At 43.6% G+C, this 4868-nt stretch overlaps 1 pseudogene; it reads left to right on the top strand.

Moving 5' to 3' along the window:
- Positions 1 to 468: 468 nt before the first annotated feature.
- On the top strand, positions 469 to 585 carry LOC124552596 (annotated as a pseudogene).
- The last annotated feature ends 4283 nt before the right edge of the window (positions 586 to 4868 follow it).

Genomic DNA, 4868 nt, shown 5'->3' on the forward strand with positions numbered 1-4868 from the left:
AAAATCCTATATTCCTCCAAACAAAGAGTGTAAAAGAGCAGGAAGGGGTGAAGTTATGCTACTGTTTTTCCCAATCTGTCCCACAAATGATGTAAAACCCAAAATTAAAGGATAAACCAATTCGAATAAAATAATTCTCATCAGTAAATGAAAAATGAATCAATACCAGTGTTACCAGCACTTACCTATGAAGATTACAATTTCCTGTATGGAACTGCATCCACATGCTAATAAGAAGTTTCTATGGCATTTTGTACTTGGTAACAGGCAAGGGGACGCACCATAAGGTGTAAACCGACCGGACAAACAGCCTCAGCAAAATTTATGTAAGGTCCGCTGAGCCACTCAGAAGTGTGCAAGGGAACTTACCAGGTGCTCAGACTGGACAGCGCTTTTAGGAAAGCTGAGTTGGCGCCAGATGCACTGGAAGTCACGACGCATTTGTATCTCTGGCTATGTGAGTAGACTGGCAACGGCCTTGCCACAGTGGATACACCGGTTCCCGTGAGATCACCGAAGTTAAGCACTGTCGGGCGTGGCCGGCACTTGAATGGGTGACCATCCAGCCACCATGCGCTGTTGCCATTTTTCGGGGTGCACTCAGCCTCGTGATGCCCATTGAGGAGCTACTCGACCGAATAGTAGCAGCTCCGGTCAAAGAAAACCATCATAACGACCGGGAGAATGGTGTGCTGACCACACGCCCCTCCTATCCGCATCCTCAACTGAGGATGACACGGCGGTCGCATGGTCACGATGGGCCAGTTGTGGCCTGAAGACGGAGTGCTATGTGAGTAGACTGAATACTGTTTTTAATAGTCTGTCTGTGGCCTGGGAACAGGTGCCATTATGACTCAAACCTGGAAGAACTTCTATTGTGAATGACACGTTAGTAGATATGTGGTGAGAGAACAGTCCCAACAGAAGATGCAACCCCTTACGACATCATTGTTGATTCGTGGGGTTATTCTCAACCCCGTCTCCTCCTGACGCTGACAATAGCCCAACTGCCCTACGTACAAAATGGTGGGAATAGTGCAGCATACTGGCCTAGATTTGAGATACTGTGGCATGTGGCACAGAGCTGGAATACTGGCCTGGCTCTGTGACATCACTATCCAGCTGTTGTTCTGTTTATAACAGCGTAAAATTCTGGCATACTGCCCAGGCTTGAGACATTGGAACAGGTTCTATGATATCAGAATCCAAGTTCTGGAATACTACCACTTTGGTGTCAGGGACAAAGCATGTTTGTGCAGGTCCAGGCCTATTCGCTGACCTTTCTGAGATGTTTTCCCTCCAAGTTAATATTCAGTGAGGTGTGTGGTCAATGCATGCTCTAAGTTTGGATCTATCCAATTGCATTTTTATTTAAACAAACATCAGTGAAAAAGGAAAAGGACTCTAACACCCACGCCGACGCCACCCCTTTCCCCAACAATCCATGCCGTGGCCCCTGATTGTCTGCACCATCCCATCATCGCTGCTACTCTGTAATGTGCAGCGAGCAGGGCAGGTGCCCCACCTGGGCTGCCACCACCGCTGGGCACCATCCCCAACGTATTCCTCTAAGTTACAACCCAAATTGTACGCTGTGTGGTAGGAACACTTCTGTTCTATTTTTATTTAAACAAACACCTTACCAGGAGAGCTCGCTATTCTGCAGTCACAAAGTTCAGGATAGCCACACGGTATGAGAAGTCTATAAAACAAATTATTCAGATTGTGAAGGGAGACGAAAATTTAATAGTCATGGGTGACTGGAATTCGAGTGTAGGAAATGGGAGAGAAGGAAACATAGCAGGTGAATATGGATTGGGGCTAAGAAATGAAAGAGGAAGCCGCCTGGTAGAATTTTGCACAGAGCACAACATAATCATAGCTAACAATTGGTTTAAGAATCATGAAAGAAGGTTGTATACATGGAAGAACCCTGGAGATACTAAAAGGTATCAGATAGATTATATAATGGTAAGACAGAGATTTAGGAACCAGGTTTTAAATTGTAAGACATTTCCAGGGGCAGATGTGGACTCTGACCACAATCTATTGGTTATGACCTGTAGATTAAAACTGAAGAAACTGCAAAAAGGTGGGAATTTAAGGAGATGGGACCTGGATAAACTGAAAGAACCAGATGTTGTACAGAGTTTCAGGGAGAGCATAAGGGAACACCTGACAGGAATGGGGGAAAGAAATACAGTAGAAGAAGAATGGGTAGCTTTGAGGGATGAAGTAGCGAAGGCAGCAGAGGATCAAGTAGGTAAAAAGACGAGGGCTAGTAGAAATCCTTGGGTAACAGTGGAAATATTGAATTTAATTGATGAAAGGAGAAAATATAAAAATGCAGTAAATGAAGCAGGCAAAAAGGAATACAAACGTCCCAAAAATGAGATCGACAGGAAGTGCAAAATGGCTAAGCAGGCATGGCTAGAGGACAAATGTAAGGATGTAGAGGCTTATCTCACTAGGGGTGAGATAGATACTGCCTACAGAAAAATTAAAGAGACATTCAGAGAAAAGAGAATCACTTGTATGAATATCAAAATCTCAGATGGAAACCCAGTTCTAAGCAAAGAAGGGAAAGCAGAAAGGTGGAAGGAGTATATAGAGGGTCTATACAAGGGCGATGTACTTGAGGACAATATTATGGAAATGGAAGAGGATGTAGATGAAGATGAAATGGGAGATGCGATACTGCGTGAAGAGTTTGACAGAGCACTGAAAGACCTGAGTCGAAACAAGGCCCCCGGAGTAGACAACATTCCACTGGAACTACTGACGGTCTTGGGAGAGCCAGTCCTGACAAAACTCTACCATCTGGTGAGCAAGATGTATGAAACAGGCGAAATACCCTCAGACTTCAAGAAGAATATAATAATTCCAATCCCAAAGAAAGCAGGTGTTGACAGATGTGAAAATTACCGAACTATCAGTTTAATAAGTCACAGCTGCAAAATACTAACACGAATTCTTTACAGACGAATGGAAAAACTAGTAGAAGCCGACCTCGGGGAAGATCAGTTTGGATTCCGTAGAAACACTGGAACACGTGAGGCAATACTCACCTTATGACTAATCTTAGAAGAAAGATTAAGGAAAGGCAAACCTACGTTTCTAGCATTTGTAGACTTAGAGAAAGGTTTTGACAATGTTGACTGGAATACTCTCTTTCAAATTCTAAAGGTGGCAGGGGTAAAATACAGGGAGCGAAAGGCTATTTACAATTTGTACAGAAACCAGATGGCAGTTATAAGAGTCGAGGGACATGAAAGGGAAGCAGTGGTTGGGAAGGGAGTAAGACAGGGTTGTAGCCTCTCCCCGATGTTGTTCAATCTGTATATTGAGCAAGCAGTAAAGGAAAGAAAAGAAAAATTTGGAGTAGGTATTCATGGAGAAGAAATAAAAACTTTGAGGTTCGCCGATGACATTGTAATTCTGTCAGAGACAGCAAAGGACTTGGAAGAGCAGTTGAATGGAATGGACAGTGTCTTGAAAGGAGGATATAAGATGAACATCAACAAAAGCAAAACAAGGATAATGGAATGTAATCTAATTAAGTGTGGTGATGCTGAGGGAATTAGATTAAGAAATGAGACACTTAAAGTAGTAAAGGAGTTTTGCTATTTGGGGAGCAAAATAACTGATGATGGTCGAAGTAGAGAGGATATAAAATGTAGACTGGCAATGGCAAGGAAAGCGTTTCTGAAGAAGAGAAATTTGTTAACATCGAGTATAGATTTAAGTGTCAGGAAGTCATTTCTGAAAGTATTTGTATGGAGTGTAGCCATGTATGGAAGTGAAACATGGACGATAAATAGTTTGGACAAGAAGAGAATAGAAGCTTTCGAAATGTGGTGCTACAGAAGAATACTGAAGATTAGAGGGGTAGATCACATAACTAATGAGGAGGTATTGAATAGGATTGGGGAGAAGAGAAGTTTGTGGCACAACTTGACCAGAAGAAGGGATCGGCTGGTAGGACATGTTCTGAGGCATCAAGGGATCACCAATTTAGTATTGAAGGGCAGCGTGGAGGGTAAAAATCGTAGAGGGAGACCAAGAGATGAATACACTAAACAGATTCAGAAGGATGTAGGCTGCAGTAGGTACTGGGAGATGAAAAAGCTTGCACAGGGTAGAGTAGCATGGAGAGCTGCATCAAACCAGTCTCAGGACTGAAGACCACAACAACAACAACATGAGAAGTCTCCCATCACACCGTCTGTGGTACCCTCCGCTAAGAGCCAAATTGCAGTGGAATCACATAACCATGCATTGGTGATAGCACCATTCAGAGAGACATCACACAAACACACACTACCAATTCGATAACCTAACACTGAATGTTGTTTAGAAGTTGTGATTCCCAGCACTAGTATGCTTTTGCGACAGCACTGCAGCCACGTTCTCCAAGAATAGAGCTAAACTGATTGGAAACATGACGAATGCAAGAGCCACACTTGTACTTTAGCCCAAATGACAGGGGAAAAGAATTAAAAATCCATTTACCCCGAGTTTAAAGTGATGGGATGTGTGCTAGGAATCAAACTATAGAACACTCATCCTAACGTTAAAACAGAATAGTCCACTGATACAGCCCATATGGATGTCAAACACTCGTCAGTGTCGTATGCGGCTGGGGTGGAAAGGAGAAGGAGAGGTCTTCACTTGCATCTTTATTTGAACTTCGCTGTCTCCCATACCACACTACCTCCCACCAACCGTCGGCCGACTTGCAGATGCCGTCTCTCGTCCTCTCCACTGCAACTCACTGTGCATTGCAAGGCTGTGCTGGGTCGTATTCCACGTCTGAAACATCCTCTCAGGCTGACAGGCTGTGTGTAAATCATCACCGATATTGATCG

The sequence above is a fragment of the Schistocerca americana genome, chromosome 1 (genome assembly GCF_021461395.2).
Source record: "Schistocerca americana isolate TAMUIC-IGC-003095 chromosome 1, iqSchAmer2.1, whole genome shotgun sequence".
Taxonomy (NCBI): Eukaryota; Metazoa; Arthropoda; class Insecta; order Orthoptera; family Acrididae; genus Schistocerca; species Schistocerca americana.